Source organism: Neovison vison, chromosome 10, assembly GCF_020171115.1.
Source record: "Neovison vison isolate M4711 chromosome 10, ASM_NN_V1, whole genome shotgun sequence".
Classification (NCBI taxonomy): Eukaryota; Metazoa; Chordata; class Mammalia; order Carnivora; family Mustelidae; genus Neogale; species Neogale vison.
Window position 1 is genome coordinate 45785533 of NC_058100.1, and position 23534 is coordinate 45809066.

The 23534-nt window shown below is 40.8% G+C and overlaps 1 protein-coding gene and 1 long non-coding RNA gene across 3 annotated transcripts in view; one reads left to right on the forward strand and one right to left on the reverse strand.

The window, feature by feature from the left end:
- The window catches only part of LOC122918136, a 34999-nt gene extending 12429 nt beyond the window's left edge, over positions 1–22570 (reverse strand). Inside the window, exons 1-2 of the long non-coding RNA XR_006386563.1 lie at positions 22443–22570; positions 20477–20632 (exon numbers count right to left, since the gene is read on the reverse strand). This is a non-coding gene — a long non-coding RNA (uncharacterized LOC122918136). The remainder of the gene's footprint in view (positions 1–20476; positions 20633–22442) is intronic.
- Positions 22571–22797: 227 nt separating this feature from the next.
- Positions 22798–23534, forward strand: part of CENPF (centromere protein F) — a 61694-nt gene continuing 60957 nt past the window's right edge. For both annotated transcript variants that reach the window (XM_044267198.1, XM_044267199.1), the window contains exon 1: positions 22798–22890. The gene's annotated coding sequence lies outside the window, so the exon portion shown is untranslated. The remainder of the gene's footprint in view (positions 22891–23534) is intronic.

Genomic DNA, 23534 nt, shown 5'->3' on the forward strand with positions numbered 1-23534 from the left:
CCATTTTTCTCCAGGTTAAAAACCTTCAATGGCCTCCTAAAGTAATTTGAAAAAAAAAAAAATCCAAATATTCTACTAAGGGTCCAGCATGATGACCTCTGTAAGCTTCTCCAACCACACCTTGGGCCATTTCTCTTTTGTCCATTGTGCCTGAGACATCCTGATTTCCTTGTCACTTCCTTATTTATGCCAAGCTCCTTCCTATCTCAGGGCCTTTGGGTATGCTCTTTCCTCTGCAAGGAACATAATTAACCTTTACTTTTCACATAGTTGCTTCCTTATTACTTGAGGCTTAGTTCAAATATCCCTTCCCCAGGTCTTCTCTGGTTATTCTCTGTATCAAGGTTTTCCAGAGAAGGAGATCCAGTAAGATAGATAGATGGATAGATAGATTCCTTCCATCCATCCATACTACATACATTATTGGTGTAACAAATGTGAAATCTGTAGGTCAGCTCAGCAGGCTGAAAACTCTCAGTTAGAGGCTGATGCTGTAATCATGAGGCTTATTATCTTCCGCAGGGAAATCTGTTTTGCTCTTAAAGCCTTTCAGCTGATTGGATGAGGCCCACCCCCATTATCTAGAATTATCTCCTTTATTTAAATAACCACATATGCAACATACCTCCACAGCAACACCTAGCTTAGTATTTGGTTGAAAAACTGGGTACTATAGCCTCGTCAAGTTGACGCATAAAATCAACCCTCATACCCTGCTAGAAGGATTTGACTCTTCCCAATCTTTATTTCTATGCTGTTAGCATATGCATTTTATTTCCTCATACCAGGTACCTGGATAAGAACCAAGAATTTTTTTCCTCATTACTATTCCCAAGACTGGACCTGCAGGCACTTTTGATGTACCATAGAGTTTCTGGGCTAGGGAATTGCTTCCACAAATGCCCCCTTACTTGTATCTTTCCAGTCAAAAACTTTGCCACTTAGAGATAATATTTAAGTGTCGAACATTGTCAAAATGTGAACTCCATAAGTGGTCGCAATAATAATTCTGTTACTGGACATTCTAAGCTGGTCTTGATTTCCTCCTCTCTCTTCACCATGGATTCCTCAGACTCTTGACAATTCTTTCTTTTGTACTTGAGCCTAATAATGTAGGGATACTTAACGAATGTCTGATGCTCCCCAGATGAGTACCCAGATGTGTTAGTATTTGAGAATCCTGAAATCTCCCTTGCAAGAAAATAGATTTTTTTTTACACATAATGACTTATTAACAATAAACCACCTTTCTCCTTATACCATAATACACATCATAAATGGAAGGAGGAAAATATACCCGAGAGACAGAGCCTCGATCATTTTCCAGCAATTAATAAGTTGGCTTGTCCTACTGAAAATAATGCAAAATCCACCCCCTTCCTTTCCAAAGAATGGGAGGGAGGATAAAAAGACATAGCTCACCAACTGTAGTCAAGTAGTAACTTCTTTAGCCATAATTATGCTAAGGTTCCCAAACTTGGCAAAATCAAGGTTATTTGCAAATGGGAAACATATCAAGACCAAAAATGATTTTCATGTCAGTTCTCATCAATATCAAATAACTGACACCCCCCTGCAATCTTGGCACAGTCTAGTGATGGGGGTGGGGGGTGGGGGGTAGAAGGCTCGCTGGATTGTGAATCACGTGGGCCACTTGCTTTGCCTCCTTCTTGTGATAATGATCTTCCACCCAACTGACTGAACCCAAGGCAGTTGTGGGGACAGGATATTATCTTCAATTTGGTCTACTTTGCTTTTCTTTAGGAGGGAACAGAGGTTGAAATTAATGAGGTGGAAATGAGATTCTGAATTATCAGTGCATTTCAATTATCTCTGCTCACCCTTGCAGGTTGACTGCACTCAATTTCCTTTAGACTTCCCTACGTGGAGAAGTCGAGACTCATGAGAAAGAATTACTTTTTCTTCGTGGGAGCTCTATTCCCTGTATCCCTGTATCTACTACTATTATTTTAAAGGGAGGTTTAAAAAACTTAATGAGGCCTAAGTAGAAAAACATTTTTACTCTTTGTTTGTTACAGAAAGTCTTGAAGACATTTTTGTCAATAGAGAAAGAGTTTCCCCTGGTGTCTTTGGACCATATTTCTGAAAAGCTTTGCCATGTCACTTCTCCACAAATGCTCCCCAGACTAGAGGAATGTAAGTAACAATATACCCTCTATGTACTACTTTCTTCCTCGGTTCCTCCTGTCCTTGTTGGAGAAATAGCTTTCATTCTTTAAGACTGCTTTTAAGTTCTAATGTCAGAGAACTTCTGCAAAAACCAGATATGGGCTTGATGTGCAGTGGATTGAGAAGTTGAAATAACATAATGTCTGCATACAACAGTAGTGAAAAGTCGATTATGTTCTAGCTCTGTGGGTACAGTAAACAATGATAAACCTGGCAGAGATCATAAAGTTCTTTTTTTTTTTTTTTTTTTTTTTTAAGGAAAAGAAAGAGTGTAGCTGGGAAAGAAAAGAGAAGGGCTTTTGTCTCTGGTTGACCAGCTAGCTCAAAGATTCTATCAGAAATAGTAAAAATTGCAGCAACTTAATGACGGCTTACAAGAAGGGGAGTGCCGTTGGTTTGAAATCCTTTGTTGGGTATTTTTTGAGGACCTGGTGTGGGTCTGCAAGGAAGGTGAAGTTTGGGGTAAAGAGAAGCGAGGGGTGAGAATTCCAGTCAGAATCTGGCAGGGGTACAAAGGTCAGAATGAGCACAGTGCCGGGTTGGGGGTAGCCACTGAGGAGGTTTGACAGCCCTACCCAAGGGAGGGGCTGCCTCACAGGAGGATATAAGCCTCCTTTTCTCTGAAGAAGGGTCAGGGACGGTGTGACTGAGTAGTGGCCTGCGCTATTCTGCCTGGCAGAAAGCCTTCATTAAGACCTTCTGAACTGCCAAGGAAATGAGGCCCCAGTTTAGCCAAGTTAAAATTCAACCCTCCACCTCCAACCCCACCCTTTCAAGATTATTTAAAATTGACCATAAGACCTTTAAAATTGCTGGAATAATGGGGCAGACAAGAAAAGATTAACGGTTTTCCCTAAGCTATTAATTTGGGTCTGCTATTCAAATAACTAATGTTCTAGCATCCTCTAAATTTGTTTTCCAGGGGCGCCTGGGTGGCTCAGTGGGTTAAGCCCCTGCCTTCGGCTCAGGTCATGGTCTCAGGTTCCTGGGTTGAGCCCCAGGTTGGGTTTTCTGCTCGGCAGGGAGTCTGCTTCCCCCCTCTATCTCAGTCTGCCTCTCTGCCTACTTGTGATCTCTGTCAAGTAAATAAATAAAATCTTTAAAAAAATAAATTTGTTTTGCACTTGAAATTCATAGCAGGCTCATAACTGCTCCATATGAGGACAAGTTCTGGAGTGTTTCATCTATCTGTCATCTATATAGATAAATTATATGTTGATACCCCCAAGCACCCATGCATGCAGGAGGGGGTGCGTGCATACGCGCGCACACACACACACACACTGCCAGAGTTACAACCTTATCTCCCTCATTCAGTTTCTAATACATTCTGACCTGGTGCCCTTCACTTTTTAAGTTGTGAAGACAGTAGAGGAAATATTAGCATTTGACTTTCAGCTAATCATAAACATACAGCTGTATATACAAGTTGTGTAAGAAAGCACAGAATTATCAGGGAAAAAAAAAAAACTGGCCATTTCCTCCAGGAAGAAAAAAATGTTAGCCCAAGAGTCTCGTATTGTTCTTCTTCTCCTTCTCCCCCTCCCCCCCCTCCTCCTTCATCTCTTCTCTTAATTCCCGAACCCTACCAAGAAGATACCACGGAATGAGTAGTTTCCAAGTTTGGTTCTTGGTTATTCCGAAACACTCCTTTTTTGGGATTTACACAGGTGTGTGGATCTTTATTAGATATGGTCTTTGCCCAAATGCCTAACTCAGTCTGTTTTCTTGCTGTTATCGTCAAGTGAAATCCAAATCTCTAGGAGGAACTTAAAAAAAAAAATAACAACACCTGGTCTGGCACCCAGAATTTTAAGGGCTGAAAGCCAGAGCAGATTCTCCAACTATAAGAATCAAACCATTCATCGCCTGGCCTTCGGGTCTGCCAGCCAAGAGGGAACAGGAAGCTTGCTGTGAGTCCAAGACTGTGGAATGCAAAACCCCAAGCAGTTACTTGCTGTGGTTTTAAGCTTTGTCCTGAGAGTTGAGAACAATGTGAATGCTCTTCTAAATAACATTCTAGTCAATAAATACCCAACTGGCACCTGAAGTCTTTGAACCTAGTCTAGTAGGCACTCTTTACACGGTATTTCAACACCATATTAGTCTTTAAAGCAAATTTAATATGGGTACTTGTGTACCAAGTGCCCAGATCGCCTGCCTGATTAGGTTGCTATTTAAGACTCAGCAGATCAAATACCCTCCCTAAAAATCCTTAGTAGGCATTTTAATGCCTTACAGAAACCTCAGCTAGCTCCTGGACAACCCTTCTTTTGGGTCACCCTTGACTTACCATTTACCGATCTGGATGGGGTTGAGGGGACAGTCAGAAGGATCCAAGTTGGTCATGGTTAACATATATGTGCATTCAGACTATAAGCTCGCTAGCAATCCAGTTTAATAGCTCATTTCCAAATCCTTTCTTGGAAAAGGAATTCAGATTACATAATCATGAAAAACAAACCTGTTGCCACCCAGCGTGAGCTAACATGTTACAGTACTTTATGGCCTCAGGTTATGAAGCCAGCACCCAGTTTCTTGCACCAAGGAGAACACTGGGAAAGCGAAGCTCTGCCAGTTTTGTTAAAATGATGCCACTTAGTGGTAACGACATCGGCGATTCACCTTTCTCGTTAAATCACACGACCTTAGGTCTGGGTGATTATTAGCAACTTCGAAGTCTATTAAAGCCATTCTTAGCTTAGCTTGTCTTAGTAGGAAGACCACTTTGCGAGTTCCCAGTTAACCTCAAGATTCCCATCAAATGCGTCCTCCTTGGTGCAGCCTTCCCTGACGGTACTCCTGGGCAAGTGAAGTCATGAGCTCTGATCCAGTGTAGCCATCCACAAGCATAGACTGTCTATTGAACTCAACCAAAGAATTCTGGTGTTTTGGGTTTTTAACTGTTTCCATTCAGGTGGGCTTGGGGATAAAAGTCTCTAACTTAAATTCTAATCTATATTTTCTGGCTTAAGAGCCATATACCAGTAACCCTGTGATTACTATATCTCATAAACCTGCTATGAGGTATAAAAATCACCTTCGTTCTTCTGGTAGAAATTATAGATGATTCGGTGACAATTTACCAGGAACAGTGAGTGCCAATAGCTATCTTTTTTTTTTTTTTTTAAAGATTTTATTGGTTTATTTGAGAGAGAGAAAGCACGAGGTGGGGATGAGAGGGGCAGAGAGAGGGGGGGAAGCAGACTCTCCGCTGAGCAGGGAGCCTGACTCGGGTCTCAATCCCAGGACCCTGAGATCATGACCTAAACCAAAAGCAGATGCTCAATCCCTGAGCCGCTCGGGCCCCCCAACAATGGCTACCTTTTCAATACGCACCATGTGACATGGGGCTAAGAGTTTTCCACACATGGTCCACTCAACCCTCATCAGAACCCTCGTCGGTGGATAGGGGTGAACAGAGCCGTTTGCCCAGTGCCTCCCAGATATAGTGGTGGTACTGGGAGGCGTTCTTCCATCTGCCACATACACCCCTGCCCTGGGCTGTCTCCCGGTTATCACACAGCCCCAGAATGTCAAGAAACACACTCTCCAGGTGCTGTGGTCAACGGGGCACATTTTTACACCCAGAATACGTGTTTGGTCCAATTTGACTTTTTCATGAAATAATACCTTTTCTCCTGACAATAAAAGAATCCTATGCAAATCTGAAAAGCGTTGGTTACCTGTTTTTTGTTTTTTGTTTTTTTTTTTAAATAGTCAAGTGTTCCTGTTCTCTGGCTCTATGATTTCAGAAGTAAATTCTCAAAATATAAGAGTAACGCTTTTTTCCCCAAGTATCTAGCTAGCTGATACTAACCAAGAGGGAAATATTAGGTCCCTTTAGCAGCTCCTCTTTCTGAGAGACAAGGGAGACAGGAACAAACAGTTTTACCCAGTTTATCTGTGGTTCATTTGCACTCTGCCTCATCCAATGAGTTGTTTTTTTTTTTTTTTTTTAAGATTTTATTTATTTGACAGACAAAGATCACAAGTAGGCTAAGAGGCAGGCAAGAGAGAGAGGGAGAAGCAGGCTCCTTGCTGAGCAGAGAGCCCGATGCAGGGCTCCATCCCAGGACCCTGGGATCAAGACCTGAACAGAAGGCAGAGGCTTTAACCCATTGAATCACTGAGGAGCCCCCTACTGAGCTTTTGGATGAGGCAAAGCGAAGTGGTTATTCTCCAACTGTTTCTCTCCCCTCCTCCCAGTCTGATGGATTTCCACTATTGGAGCAGGGGCCTTTGGATCTACCTTTCGCAAATTCGACGTGTATTTACTGAAAGCATACTATGCACTCGGCAGTGAAGTAGGCATTAAGGATTCAATATTCAGCTTTGTTTGGTGGATACCTAGGGAACTAGATTCTGGTAAAGTCAGGCAGTCCTCAGATGCTGTTCAAATACTGCATTTCCTCTCCAAAGCAGTAGCAGTTTTAGGGCTGTGCAGTGTGGAGGTTAGCTAGGAATTAGGAAGGGTTAAGTAGTGTGACGAAGACAGGGCGACCCTGGGGAGAAAAGGAAAGGACGGGAATCATCATAACATATCTCTCTATGGTTTTTCTGGTGTGAGAAGGAAGGACTGGAACATGAAGAAGCCACAAAATTTGCTGTCTATTTATTTTGTGATATACTAAAGGGAAAGAGTACCCTTCTGAAACCACGGCTCAGAGGCTCGTTATTTCTGATTTTCCTTCTCCCCATGATAGCTAGGTCTCACCTAAACACACAGGGGTCTGAATTGCTGTAATAGCTTTTGGGAAACCACCAAGTTAGGCTTGACTGAGACTGTCACATTTTTAACACTGAAAGTCCCAGAAACCCCTCCCTCCTGGCATCAGTTGCGTTGTCATCCTTACTGCTCCTTGAAATTCAGCAAGCTAAACCTCTGTGATCTTCGCATGTGGGGTTATAGTTTGCTGAGAATCAACTGAGATAGTTTTATTTTTTTTAAAGATTTTTTTTTAAGATTTTATTTATTTATTTGACAGAGAGAGATCACAAGTAGGCAGAGAGGCAGGCAGAGAGAAAGGAGGAAGCAGGCCCCCTGCTGAGCAGAGAGCCTGACATGGGGCTCTATCCCAGGACCCTGTCCTGGGATCATGACCTGAGCTGAAGGCAGCTGCTTAACCCACTGAGCCACCCAGGCACCCAACTGAGATAGTTTTAAAATGTTATATTCTCAGGTATTTTTTTTTCCATGTCCTATACCCTAAAATAAAAACAGAAGAACCTCCATCCAAATCCATTTAAAAATATTCCAGAGTAAAAAATATTCTCACCAATTTAGGGCATGAATGATTTAACCTCCAGTTTGGGTTTAAAATAGAGTGATTATACAACTTAGCTGCCCAGTTAAGATATTTTTAAGAATAAAAGGGAAACTACAATTATTTAAATTGTGTAATTATAACATATATTTGCCAACAAATTATTTTTTTACAAATATTGTTGGATCTTTTTAAAAAGAATTCTCTCTTAAAAATGCATATATCCATGTATATTAAAATGAAATTTTGGAACATTCATGTTGATTATCAGAATATTAAAAGTAGCCTAAGCAGGATAGTATTATTGGTATATATTCATGTATGTCATCCAGTTCCTTAGCTTTTTTATTTACTAATACCCAGGAATATGAAGATATTTCTGAAGAATTTTTTTTCAGTATGTCTTACTATAGTTGTGTCTTAAATTGCCTCATTCCTTATCAGTTCACCCCTCTGTAGTCCACAGTATTTTCAACTGAGAACAAATGGTAGGTTTAGAACAAATTCTGGTAAATGGAGGAAATTCTCAATTCTATTCTTTTTATTCTGTAAAGTGTAAGTATTTCAGCCAAGGTATTTTCACAGATGACTTCTGTTTGCTTCTTTTCAGCGTAGATTTAACAAAAACTTTCATAAGACAAACTTGTAAGTTGTCTCTCTTTAAAATATTTTATATAATGTTAAGGCTTCAAAATTGTTAGCTTTTATGACTTATTTCCATTGTAGCACAGAATAATATACCTTTATGAAATAAAATAGGGAGCTTCATCAAAAGATTATTCCACAAGTCTGGATATTCAAGGCACAGCTATAGAATTTTAAAATTAAATCTTGTAAATTGATCAAGTTCTCATTGTTTATTCAACTCTTTCCTTTCTTTTCTAGGATACATTTCAATAATTCCTTGTTTCCAAATTTTGTTTTTTAATAAACCACAATCCTCTTAAAGCTTCACGGAACAACGGGGGATCCTGGGTGGCTCAGTGGGTTAAAGCCTCTGCCTTCAGCTCAGGTCATGATCCCAGGGTTCTGGGATCGAGCCCCGCATCGGGCTCTCTGCTAGGCAGGAGCCTGCTTCCCCCTCTCTCTCTGTCTGCCTCTCTGCCTACTTGTGATCTCTGTCTGTCAAATACATAAATAAAAAAAATTAAAAAGCTTCACGGAACATTTCTGCTCTACAGACATCTTATTTTGCATGAAATTTACTGACAAAAGATAGAATGAATGCAGAATTTGTATTTGTGATACTCATAAAACAAATTATTTTATCTTTGAAGTTCAAGTTTTTCATTGAACTTACAGGAGTATTTACAATATGGCCAGATTTTTTTTTTTTAAAGATTTTTAATGTATTTGACAGAGAGAGATCACAAGTAGGCAGAAAGGCAGGCAGAGAGAGAGGGGAGGAAGCAGGCGCAGAGAGCCTGATGCGGGGCTCGATCCCAGGCCGCTGGGATCATGACCTAAGCTGAAGGCAGAGGCTTTAACCCACTGAGCCACCCAGGTGCCCCCAGATTTTTTTTTTTTACTTTGATTCCACGAATTTTGTGAAAAAAATTGAACACTTACTGAAATTAACCAATTTGTAATTTGAAGCATCTGTTGGCCCATAAGAAAAGAGTCATTTAGCTGTCTGTAGAATTCTTCTGTTAACTAAACCAAACACATTAACAGCTATTGCTTCATATTTCATATCGTCTAAGAAGATCTTAAAATAACGTCTCACGTTTAAAGTAAATCTCGGGGCCTCTGCAGCACATTCTTTTTTTTTTTTTTCTTTTTTTGGAGTTTTCATTACTACAGGTCTCATGGTGGATAGTAAATGGGCAAACATTTTAGGTCAAACATCATTGAGAAATGAGAAATGTGTATTTAATATTTTCACTCAACACATGTTTGCTTTTGGTTTCTTGAGTTCATTGCTGCTGAGAGGGCTCACTGCAAAATCTTTAAGAAATACTACCAAACAATACATAAAGACTGGTAGATTTACACTATCCAGTATATGACAAAACCATTTTAGCAGGATTATTCACACCATTCTATATAAGCGCTTTGGCAGGCATGCTAAACTCCCACTTCCACATCTATCTCACCTTCACCAAATTTCTCATTTCTTACATTCCACAGTGATCCCACCCACTGGCCTTGGGGCAGCCTAAGGGCTCCATCATCTCCCAGGCCTGACTCTGGACCAAGGCACAACTGACTCATACCCCAGATGGCCACTAGGGGCAACAGCAACAAACTCCTCCCAATCCCGGGACCGAAGCTGTCCAATGCCATCCTGTAGGCAGCAACTCTTTACCAGCCAGCATCCTATATGCTACCTTTAAAGTGGTGGAGTTGGTTCACTCTCAAGAAAGTTTTCAAAAAAGTGAAAGGAGTTAGCACTGATAGTTTATCTTCTTGTCACATGTTGAACCTTGTTTACACATATATACCACACACTCCTAGAGAAGACCATGGTAGAATATGGAAGTACAAAGTGATCTAGCAAAGCCTTCCTGATTTATTCTAACACACCTGTTAGTAATAATATCTCATTAAAAGCAACAACAATAACAATGACAACTCTGGGACACATGTTAATCCAGAGGGATGCTAGCACAATAGAAGTAAACCAGGGAGTACATTCACTTTACCGGATGACCACAGAGGTGTTTCATAATGTGAATTTCTGTACTCCCTCTAAAACCTATTAAATCAGAACTAGATACAACCTCAAATTTTGCATTTTAGGGGCATCTGGGTGGCTCGGTTGGTTAAGTGTCTGCCTTGGACTCAGGGCATGATCCCAGGTCCTGGGATTGAGCCCCGTGTCCAGCTCTCTGCTCAGTGGGGAGCCTGTTTCTCCTTCTCCCTCTGACTACTGCTCACCCTGTTTGTGCTCTCTCTCTCTCTCTTTCTGTTAAATAAGTAAATAAAATCTGTAAAAAAAATTTCTGCACTTTAGAAAATTTTCCATGATACTCTTAGGGACACTAACGTTTTATTCCTGGTTTAGAAAATTCCTTCACCTTTTATTTCAAGGTGTCAAACCCACTGATTATAGAGATCAGGAGAATCATTCTCTTCACTGCAAGGTTAACCTAACACCTGGATCAAAACTGTTATTGCAAGTGAGCTAGAGACAAATTGAACTTCAGTTCAGTCACGTGATGATAAATACTGTCATCTCCTTCTGCAAACTTGTCTTGCAAGTTGGGAGATTTATTTTTGGCTGTATCATTGTCTTTTTGGAAACTTGGACCTGTAATAACAGCCACATTCTTTCTTTGAGGATCAGGTTTCCAGCTAAAGAATAGAAAATATAATGAACATTGATTTTAATAGTTTGGAAGAAACAAGCACCAGGTAAGCATTTTTTTTAATGAAATGCCGCAGAAATTTTTAAAATATGTAAATCATTTTGCTTCATTCATAGTAATTGCAAGGGTCATAAGATGTGTTTCTAATTTCTATAAGGTAATTGATTCCAGAATGATGAGGTTTTATCTGTTTATTTTCTGTATTTGCATTTTTTTTTTTGCCAGTACCTTGTGTGAATTTTTAGAACTATCTTAATCTCACTGTTCTCAGCTACAAAATGAGGATTTTAGTCTAGTGGATGTCCAATGTTCATTCTAGTTTCTTAAATTCATTTTTCACATCTTTTTTTGAATGTTTGGAATTTCTTATTGTTTGCATGTGTTATTTTATTATTTTGTTAATAATTATGGGCCATTATCTTTTCTGTCATTTTCCTCTACTTTAAACAAGCAAATGTTAGCTTAAAAAGGGAGTCAACAAGAACATTAGATAATAGAATGGACTGGGGGAGATAGACAAGAGGACGTAGTGAGTCAAGGTATGCAGTATAGTTATTTTAAAGATTTTCTAAGGTATAGGGAATCACCTAGTGGTAGAAAGAGAAAACGCTTTTAAGTTTAGGATTCTTTTGCTTGTGTTTTAATTCAGTTCAGATCACGGAGTAGTGCCCATATGGTTTGTAATCAACGTACTTAAAACATACCAAGATGTTAAATATTTATTTCTTGCAATCACTTTTTAAAATCATACTAACATGTTGAATATGTAATATTTATCCTCAGGCTTTCTTTCCTCAGGGCGAAAATGCCCTCATATCAAGTTTTGAAAGTTAATTCTTGTCCCAAAGAATGTGTTAAATTCATGGCTCTGTAGTTAAAAGAAATCTAGATACACACAAAATAAGCATGACCCTTATCTCCCAGAAATGCCTGGTCTAAAACTATCAGAACTAGGCAAATGTATGATGATTACACTTCTAATTTCTCAGATGAAGTAGCTGAGGTTCCATCTACCTAACGGAAGCTTTTGAAACACGTGAGAAACCGAGATGGATTTTTCATTTGCTGAAAATAATTAATCATATGTATATGGCACCTGTTTAGTTTGGGTTCTCCTTGAAGCAGAGACCAAGATAAAAGACTAGGATGGAAGGAGTTTATTTGGGTGATAATTCCAGGAAGTAAAGTGAGGACTAGGGAGAGTGAGACAGGGAAAGAGGGAAAGTCAGGGGCACGGTGTGATTTTTCAGTTGTCACTGTAGGTGCCAGGGCTTGATTTTTCCGCTATCTTTCAGAATGGCACATGTGAAAGATGAAATGCTGAGCCATCTATCCACTGGTTCCTGACCATCTTCACTGAGGATTGTCCCCGGAAATGATAATTATCCCTATATTTCCAGGTTGTGCTTGTGTGGGTTAGCAGACTCCCTTAGCTTCAGAGAAATCCCTGGATCTCCGTGCAGGAGAAATCCGTGACCTGCAGCTTGCATGTGAGGTGGAATGAGTTTGAGAGCACACAGAACTCTCTATTACAGCTGGGGTTGAACTCACAGGTGGGCCAAGGGGTTGTCTTAAAAGTACTTGCTATAACCAAACCTTACCCTGCTCAGATCCATTTGTCCCCATATTGGGTTTACTCTGTCATTGTACCTTCAAGTGGTGGCCACCATCTCTAAAGACTTGCTATGGATGAATAGAATATGCCACAGTGGTTCCTGCTAGAATAAGCCACAGCTGGTCCCAAGGCCATGACTGATATTCCTCAACTCCCTGCTCTGCCATCCATTCTAGATTTTTCCAACCTTGGCCAGCATCAACTGATTTATTTTATTTTATTTATTAATTTTTTCACGTGGTGGGGCATTCCAGAACTTCATCTCAGAGTGGTCAGGCCTTTGGTTGCCTTGCCCTTGGTGGACTATGGGGGCTGCAATTATTTGTTCATTGCTATTATCAGACATAAAGGCACATAGGAATAGCTCCAGTGAGTTTATATGTCTGAGTTACAGACATGTTCTTCTTGCCCCTTTCATGTATCAGCAAGCCTAGTTTCTCACAATAATCTGGGTTGATTAGCCTCACCAGTATTGTAGCTCCTTTCTTGGCCTGCTGGTTCAATGGCATTAAAAAAAAAAACAACCACCAAGACCAGTTAGTAGCTTCAGGGTTTATGGGACCCTTTGGTGCCACTAGGAATGGTGTTCCCCACACCCCACTTTATCTAGTAGAGCCCAGAGTAGAATGGGAAGCCTCTATGGGTTATTGGGAGTGATCGTGAGAAGGGCTAATTTTTGTTCCATTACTTGGAATCTGGACCTAGGTATTCTAATTACTGAGGACACAACTTGCTATCATGGTTCAAAACAGATAGTACATTACGGAGGCTGTCTCTCTAACTCCATCGCAGGTTATACCTAAACTATAATAGGCAATTCCTATTGCCTATTATAGGTTATATCTAAACTATAATAGGCAATTCCTATTACCCTTAATAGGCAATTCCAACATAGTATCTGTTAGTTTCCCAGGGCTGCTGTCACAAAACACCCAAAGTGCCTTCAAACCAAGAGACATTTATTTATTGTCTCTCAGCTCTGGGGGCTTGAAGTCTGAGATCACAGTGTTGGCAGGATTGATTCCTTCTGAGGGCTGGGAGGGAGAACCTGTTCCATGCCTCTCTCCCAGCTTCAGGTAGCTGGCCAGTGCTCCTTGGTGTCTCTTGGTTTGTGGCGGGTCCATTCTTTCCTTGACATTCTCCCTGTATCTCGGCTTCTGTGTCCAAATATCCCCTTTTTATAAGGACATTGTCCTACTGGATTAGGGCTTACCCTAACAACCTCACGTTAACTGATTACATCTGAAACAACCCTGTTTCCAAACAAAGTCACATTCTGAGGGGCTAGGGATTAGGACTTCAACATGTGAAATAATACAGGACACTATTCAACCCATAACAGCATCGGACCAGCTACTTCCAGGAAATAGGCAGGATATTGTAGAACCAGCAATCTGATGATCTTGTATATATTTCTCAGTGGGTCCGCTGCTCTAAGGCAATTTTATGCAAGATCCCATAACTATAAACCAGGTATTCTTTTAGCTCTCAGAAAGGAAACCTGACAGAGGATCTTTAGAAAGAAAAGATAACCCCACATCTAGAGTAGGTATTGATTCCTTCAGAGTAGACTTGGAAGGATCCAGTGAAAAAACTGACTTGCCACTAAGAAGCTGGTGTTTCTGTATCTGTAGTGGAAAGATATCTAGAAAACTGTAAATATTTGATAAACAATATACTTCTAAATAACCCACATGTGAAATATAAAATCATAAGGGAAATTAGAAAATACTTGGACTGAATGAAAATGAAAAGACAAAACAAAAATTGTGTCATTCATTTCTTCTAAGAAGATATACAAATGGCTAACAGACACATGAAAAAATATTCCGCATCACTCATTATTAGGGAAATACAAATAAAAACCACAATGAGACACCACCTCACACCAGTCAGAATGGCTAAAATTAACAAGTCAGGAAACAACCAATGTTGGCAAAGATGTGGACAAAGGGGAACCCCCCTGCACTGTTGGTGGGAATGCAAGCTGGTGCAGCCACTCTGGAGAACAGTATGGAGATTCCTCAAAAGGTTGAAAACAGAGCTACCCTATGACCCAGCAATTGCAATACTAGGTATTTGCCCAAAGATACAAATATAGCGATCCAAAGGGGCACATGCACCCCAATGCCTAGAGAAGCAATGTCCACAACAGCCAAACTATGGAAAGAGCCCAGATGTCAACTAACAGATGAGTAGATAAAGAAGTGTGTGTGCGTGTGTTTGTGTGTGTGTATATATATGATGGAATACATATATATATTCCATATATGTATATATAATTGAATATTAGCCATTAAAAATGAAATCTTGCCATTTGCAACAACATGGATGGAACTAGATGGTATTATGCTAAGCAAAATAAGTCAATCAGAGAAAGACAATTAACATATGTTTTCACTCATATGTGGAATTTAAGAAACAAAACAGAATATGATAGGGGAAGGGAGAGGAAATTAACACAAGATGAAATCAGAGAGGGAGACAAACCATAAGAAATTTAAATATTTTATTTATTTATTTGACAGACAGAGATCACAAGTAGGCAGAGAGGCAGGCAGGGAGAGAGGAGGAAGCAGGCTCCCTGCTGAGCAGAGAGTCGGATGCGGGGCTCGATCCTAGGACTCTGGGATCACGACCTGAGCTCAAGGCAGAGGCTTTAACCCACCAAGCCCCCCAGGTGTCCCAGAGACTCTTAATTATAGGAAACAAACTGAGGATTGGTAGAGGGGAGGCAGGTGGGGGGATGGGGTGACTGGGTAGTGAGCTTTACAGAAGACATGTAATGTAATGAGCTCTGGTGTTAAATAAGACTGATGAATCACTGACCTCTACCTCTGAAACTAATAATACACTATATGTTAATTAATTTAAATGAAAAAAATTGTGTCATAAGGTAAAGTTAACACAAACTTTAAATTCTTATGTTAGCAAAGGAAGAAAGGTCTAGAATCGGTTGTCTAAACTCTCACTTTAAGCAACTAATAAAAGGAAATTAAATTTAAGGTAAATATAAAGATACAAGCAGAAATCAATGAAACAAAATGGACAAATATTAGAGAAAAAAATCAATCAAATCAAAAGCTGGTTCTTTGAAAAGATCAATAATATCAATAAAATTCAAGCTAGATTGATTAGATTGAGGGTGTGGAGAGAACATAAATTCTTAGCATCCAAAATGAAAGGAAAAAGGTAATTACATACAATAAGGCCACTAAAGGAATGATAATAGAAAATTTCAAAAAACTATGTTTCAGTAATTTTGCCAACCTATATGAAAAAAAAATTCCTTAAAAGACACAAACTACTGAAATTGAATAAAGTAAAAATTTAAAAACCTCTTTTCAATTAAAAATTTTAATTCCTTATTAGAAACCTGCATAGAGAAAATTCCAGGCCCAAGCATGAAAGAATAAATAATACAAATTCTATATAAACTCTTCCTGATAGAAATGAGGAGGAAATGTTTCTCAACTAATTTTATGGGACCAGATTTAACTTGATCCCAAAACCAGCGATCCAAACTTCCAAAAAAAAGCCAGTTTTTTTTTTTTAAGGTTTTATTTATTTATTTGAGAGAGACACAGCGAGAGAGGGAATACAAGCAGGGGGAGTGAGAGAGGGAGAAGCCCAGTTTTGGGCTTAATTCCAGGACCCGGGGATCATGACCTGAGCCGAAGGCAGCTGCTTAATGACTGAACCACCCAAGAACCCAACCAGGCCAGTTTTAATCTGCTTAATGATACGACAAGATAGGGGCACCTGGTTGACTCAGTCAGGACAGCAGAGCAACTCTTGATCCCAGGGTTGTAAGTTCGGGTCCCACACTGGGTATAGAGATTACTTAAAAATAAAATCTTTAAAAAAAATGATATAACAAGAAGGAAAACTATGAGCCAATATCTCTCCTATACATAGTTGCAAAAGTCTTTGAGAAATATTAGCAATATTCATCAATATATAAAACAATAGTATACCATAACCAAGTGGCACATATAACATAATCCAAGGTTATTTTACCAGTTGAAAATCAAACAACATAATCCCCACAATATCTGAATAAAGGAGAACTACCACAGGATCATCTCAATAAGGACAGCAAAAGAATTTTATAAAATCTAATACCTAACCATAATAAAAACGGTCAAAAAACTGAAACAGAAAGAAATTTCCTCAGTCTGATAAAGGGTATCTATAAAAATGTACAGCTATCATCACACGTAATGGTAAAAGACTGCATATTTTCCTCTGAAATCAGAAAGACAAAAAAGAAGTCCACTCTCATATCCATCCGACATCATACTTGAGATCATAACCAGTGGACTAAGGAAGGGAAGAAAAATAAATAGAAAGCATGTAGACCGGAAATAAAAACCATGTTGATTCACAGAGAACACCTGTAGAAAATAGTAATGTACAGAAAAGCTACTAGAACTATTAAGAGATGTTCTAAGTTAACTTGCACCCCACTTGCCAATTCAAATGTTGAAACCCTAATTCCTAGTACCCCAGATTGTGACTTTATTTGGAGAAAAGGTCTTTACAGAGTTAAAATGAGGTCATCAGTTTGGGTCCTGGTGTAGACTGAATGTTTGTGGCCTCCCCAAATTAATATGTTGACATTCTAACCCCTCAGTGTGATGGCATCCGGAGTTGAGCCTTTGGGAGGTGATCAGGCCATCAGGGTGGGACCTTTGTGCATGGTATTAGTGCCTTTATAAGAAAACATACCAGAGGGCGCCTGGGTGGCTCAGTGGGTTAAGCCGCTGCCTTCGGCTCAGGTCATGATCTCAGGGTCCTGGGATCGAGTCCCGCATCAGGCTCTCTGCTCAGCAGGGAGCCTGCTTCCCTATCTCTCTCTCTGCCTGCCTCTCTGTCTACTTGTGATCTCTGTCTGTCAAATCAACAAATAAAATCTTTAAAAAAAAAAAAGAAAAGAAAACATACCAGAGAACTTCCTCTTTCTCTCTGCTTTGCCGTGTAAGGAGGCAAGAAGATGGCCATCTGGTGAGGAAGAGATCTCTCGCCGGAGCCTAAACATGCTGGCACACCTGATTCCAAACTTCCTAGGCTTCAGAATTGTGAGAAATAAATTTCTGTCATTGAAGCCATCCAGTCTATGGTCATTGATAATAGCGGCCTGAAGGAAGGCGGGCTCTCATCTTATCTGACTGAAGTCTTCCTAGAAAGGGGAATTTGGAGTTGCCATGCATATAGGGAAAATGCCATGTGAGCATGAAGACAAGCCAAAAAGAAAGGCCTGGAACTGATTCTTCCTTTATAGCCTTCAGAGGGATTCAATCCTGACAACACATTGATTTTGGACTTCTAGTTTTAAGAAGTTTCTGTTGTTTAAGCTATCCACTTTGTGATGCTTTGTTATGGCAATCCTAGTCAACACAAGACAGGTTAGCAAGTCTGCAAGATACGACGTCATTTTATAAAAATAAATTGATTTCTTTATACAAGCAACATAATACTAGAAATTAAAAATTTTAAAAATCCACTTACAGTAGTGTGCAGAAAAGGAAATAGGTACGGATGAATATAACATTCTTAGCTAAGACTCAAAAAACCATGACTTATGAAAGCGAAAATTGAATTGACTCTACCAAAATCAAAAGTTTATGCTTTTTAAAAGACAGCATTAAGAAGTTGAAAAGACAAACAACACCTTTGGGGAAAATGTCTGCAAAACATGTATCTGACAAAGGCTTTGTGTCCAAAATATATTAGAAATCATAGGAAGAAGACAAACAACTCAGTAAAAAAATAGGCAAAATATTTTGAGACATGTCACAAAAGGAGGCATACAACTAGGTAATAAGCCCATCAAAAATGGCCAACATATTAGTCATCAGAGAAATTCAAATTAAATCCATCATGAGCTAACATTCATGAATGTTAGCATAAATTAGACTGCCAATACCAAGTACTGGTGAAATATGCAGATCAAATAAAATCAAACACACATGCACTGTAAAATACACAACCACTTTGGGAGAGATTTTGGGCATTTCTTAAAAATGTAAGCGTTCATTTACTATTTGATACAATAATTTCACTTATATGTATTTTATAGGAGAAATGAAAACATATGTTCATGTAAAAGCTTATACGCAAAAATATAGAAGCTTTATTCATAAAAGTTCCAAACAGGAAACAATACAAAAGTCAATCAACAAGAAAATGGATAAACCAATTGTATATCCATGCAGAGCCATACTACTAAAAAGTTAAAAGATAAGTAAATACAAGTACCATAAGGGTGAGTATCAAAAACATTATGTTGGGGCACGTGGGTGGCTCAGTGGGTTAAGCCTCTGCCTTCGGCTTAGGTCATGATCTCAGGGTCCTGGGATCAAGCCCTGTATCGGGCTCTCTGCTGAGGAGGGAGCCTACTTCCCCCTCTCTCACTGCCTGCTGCTCTGCCTACTTCTGATCTCTCTCTGTCAAATAAATAAGATTTTTTAAAAAGAAAAAAAAGAAAGACATTATGTTGAGCAAAAGAATCCAGATATGAGAGTAGGCATTATGTAATTCCAGTTACATGAAGCTCTAAAAACACATATATTTAATGTATAGTGACAGAAAACAGATCAGTGGGTTGGAGTGTGTCTTGGACTCTTAGGCAGCAGGTAACTGGAAAGGGGCACAAGGAAACCTTCTCGTGTGAAGGATTATTTGTATTTTGATTTTGATATTGCCTAGGAGGTGCATGTATTTTTCAAAATTCATTGCACTATACACCTAAAATTAGTGTATTTTATATGAATTATATATCTCAATAAAAATTCAAAAGGAGGGTCTAGATTTTCAAAATGGATAAAAATAAAGGAAAATCAAGTGCTGCTTGCAAGAAATGCATCTAAAGCATATAGACACAGAAATGTTGCAAATAAGAAGATGGAAAATAGGGGCGCCTGGGTGGCTCAGTGGGTTAAGGCCTCTGCTTTCGGCTCAGACATGGGATCGAGCCCCACATCAGGCTCTCTGCTCAGCAGGGAGCCTGCTTCCCCCTCTCTCTCTCTGCCTGCCTCTGCCTACTTGTGTTCTCTCTCTGTCAAAAAAATAAATAAAATCTTAAAAAAAAAAAGAAGATGGAAAATATATTTCAGCTAGTACTAACTACAACCGTAGACTCTAAAACAAACTGAACCAACAAACCAAAGTCACACCCACTACAACCACCAGTGTGACCAACCAGATAGCATTCCTTCCTCACGGAACCAACGCTGTGAGAGAGTCAAGAGAAAGAGAGACAAGCTCGCAATTAGATTCATGTCAAATTGTAAAATGATTTTAAGTCTTCATTTAGCTGAAGCATTATTATGAAATCATAAAAAACTAAAGTATGGCATCAAATAATAGGTTTTATTGTCTTCATGATTCAGAGACACAGACTTCATTTATAGAAAGAACTTTCATGTTTTGGGGAGGGGGATAATTGCTTAAAAGGAGGATGGCAACTTATTTCATCAAGCCTAAAAAGGAAATGCAGTGTGAGGAGAGAGAGATGATGACTGGACAGAATGTAGCTTGAGATAGTATTTCTTCTGAAAGGGAAAGATTTGAGCAGTTAAGTGCTACGAGGAAAACTGAGGAAGACAGGAGCGGTGGAAGATTCTTGTTTACAACTCAGAGTGGAGTTCTGAGACACAAGGGGCTCCAGAATATTAATACGCTTCTTGTGGTTGTAGCAGGAAAAGTAGGGAGAGGAATGGGTGTAGAATTGGGCAAATTTGTAGATGTGGGTGACAGGCAGTTGAAGGTGATCCTGTCAGACATCTTTCATTTTCTGCCAACTGGGAGATGTGGCCATGTTCTAGATGCCAGTTAGAGGTCATCTAATAAAAGTGGTTCCTATTGGGGTGCCTGGGTGGTTCAGTTGGTTAAATGTTGGACTTTTGATTTCAGCTCAGGTTATGAACTTGAGGTCCTGGGATTGAGCCCCAGATCTGGTTCCATGCTCAGTGTGGAACCAACTTGGGGTTCTAGGTCTCCTTCTGCTCCTCCCCCCACCCCAGCTTGTGCTCCTTGTCTCTCTCTCTCTCAAACAAGTAAGTCTTAAAAAACGATTAAGTGGTTCCTACCTGCGCAGTCCTGGCATTTTTCTTCAGCACCTTTCTGGAGCAACAGTGCTTTTAGGCAGGGTCTGGACAGGTGCATGCATATAGGTTTGAGGAGATGGAACAAGAACCAAGGGAGTGGAGGAGCAGAAGAGTGGTTTAAGTGATGGACCCGGCGATCTAAGTGGGAGAGGAAAAGACAGAAAGAATCAAGGGCACTGATTCATAGGCGGAAAGTACAGATGGTGGATGAATAATCCAGAGAGAGTAGACTGACTCAGTGAGGGAGCGGCGTTAAAAGGAGAAGCAAGGGAGTTGAAAATGACTCTTAGAGACATCTGTATTTTGCTGGACGGGATTCACCCCCTTCAGTCCCTAAAAATAGAGGCAGGGGAAGGAAATCATAACTGAAGTCACAAAATAGTCTCCATCACATGATTCCCCTGTTTAAGAAGACAATGTATTTTTTAAAATTTTTATTTATTTATTTGGCAGAGACACAGCAAGAGAAGGAACACAAGCGAAGGGAGCGGGAGAGGGAGAAGCAGGCTCAGCTCTGAGCAGGGAACCTGATGTGGGGCTGGATCCCAGGACACCGGGATCATGACCTGAGCTGAAAGCAGATGCTTAATGACTGAGGCACTCGGGCACCCCAAGAAGTCAATGTATTTCTTTACTGATTATTATAGATGACTGAAGTACAGGCTTGGCTATACAGTGACCACTCAATAGGTGTCTACTAAGAAATGAATAAATAGATTGCAAACGTAATCTGTGAAAATCCTCTCTTACATGTCTTTCTAGTTCTGTTTTCCTTAGGCAACTAATAGTTGAAAAATTACTCCTAGGAAGCAATGGAGTTGTGATTAGTTTTGGAGTCAGAATTTGGTTCAAATCCCAGAACAACCAGATGCTAGACTAATTATGGCAATGTCCAGTAAAAGTTCTCCTCACCTACTGGCTCCCTCCCCATTTTGGAGGGATAGAAGGATAGCGGATAACAAGGCCTTTCTTCAGACTAAGATGGTCTTATTTTTTATGTGCAAAGTTACTAGACAGTTAGCAGAGATACAAAAGTAAATTAAAACAGATTTTAATCTACAGGAATTTTCCAGACTGTAGGAGAAATAGACACAAATACAAGGTATACACCAATTTCTGGGAAAGATGTAGGAAATAATTATTTCTAAGGGGTGGGTGAGAACAGGGAAGTTTTATGTAGAAAGTGGCATTGGAACTGGGTATTGAAAGATGAGCAGAAAAGGTAAGGGACTATCTAGATTGCAGTAACCATCTAACGAAAGGTAGAGAGAGGGTTACGGAAAGCTTGGAATCTGTTGCGGAAGACAACAGCATCAGAGAGAGAGAGTAATTTAACAATTCATTGTTTGGGTCCTGTCCTTGGAAGCTTGTTTTTAACTGAATAGGGAAACAGAACAATTACCTAAATACACACAAAACTAGTGGGCTTCATAATGAGGAGAGATTCCGTCCAGTTTTGGAGATTTTTCTGGCTGCAGTGTCCTGGAATCCAGGTCACAAGTGTTCAGAATCACCTCTTTAGAATATGATCAATTAAAGAGGTTAAAAGTGAGATCCTGTATGTTGCAGATTCAATTTCGAATGAGGGAGCGTCTATGTGCCTCAGTTAACTTTTAAATAAAAAGGAAACACTTTCCTCAAAGAATTGTAAAGAATGACAGTGGGTGGGGACGCCTGGGTGGCTCAGTGGGTTAAAGCCTCTGCCCTGGGCTCAGGTCATGATCCCAAGGTCCTGGGATAGAGCCCCGCATCGGGAATCTCTGCTCAGCCGGGAGCCTGCTTCCTCCCCCCGCCCCCCGCCTGCCTCTCTGCCTACTTGGGATCTCTCTGTCAAATAAATAAATAAAATCTTAAAAAAAAAAATAAAGAATGACAGTGGGTGAAGAATGCCTGGCAAGCAGAGAACCTCACATCTATGTCCTAAATTGTGTGTTTAATAAGCAGATACCTGGAGAGTTCGCCAGACACCATAATTCCGCCGGTTGTAGGCGACAGACCACGCCTTCCCATGGGTCCGCCGGTTCCACGGCTTTTGCGGAAATAGCGGTTCAAAACGTCTCCCAGCCTCTGAGAACGCACGTGGTCTCGCCCTCCCACAACAACAAAAAAACACCCTAACTCCAGCGCCGGCCCCCGGTGATGAGAGCTTGATTTTTAAATCCGTCCGAAAGAACCAATCAGAGCCCGCAATCCGAGTGCGCGGAAGCCGATTGGCCCATTTCTGCTTACGGTGACCAATAGGCTTGGAGGATGCGTTTGGTCCGTCCCGGAAGCGGGCGAATCGAAAACCGGTGGCGGTCGCGGGCAGTTTGAATTGGAATCTGGGCTGAAGCCCGCGGAGGCTGCCCCGGGAGCCCGACTCTCTGAGGGGTCGTCTTTCCCTCCCCGCCAGCAAGGTGAGTGTCCTGCGTGGGTCGTGGCGACGGCGGCGGGTGTGATGGGGGCTAGCCTTCCGCCCGGGGATCCTGGGCAGGGATGCGGGTGGAACCGAGCTCCCGGGGCCAGCGGACCGCCCCCCCTCCCCCACCTCAAGGGACTGGAGGATCCACCCGGCCGAGGCCTTCAGGGCTTGTCCGCGCTCTTCCGCGCCCGTGCTCGCACGAGTGTCCGCAGACCCTGCTCGGTCCTGAGCTCGCACTTCGGGGGATCACATTCCTCTGGAAGATACATGAATTGGAGACGAGCAGGTATTTCCTAGCAACCGTCTAGGTCCAGAGCCAGTGGTTCCTTTTTGAAATGTGGGCGTCGGTCCTTTGTTGCCTGGAGGAGAGAAAAGTTTGGATTTTGATCTGCGCGGCACATTGGTGTGCCCCTTGTTATCCGCGAGAGCATTTCCCCTGTCTTCCACATTTCTTTGGACACGCTTGAGTGCCTGGCTCTGCTGTGTTAGGAAGAGCCAGAAATAAGTAAACGACGAGTCCTATCCCTGAGCTCTGCGTAGGAGAGCAGACAGGGTTTCCACCCTTCGGGCTCAGCCGTGGCACTATAGGTGACGACTGGGGTTTCTTGGAGATGCTCTTTTTAAAGGGAAAGCGTGAAA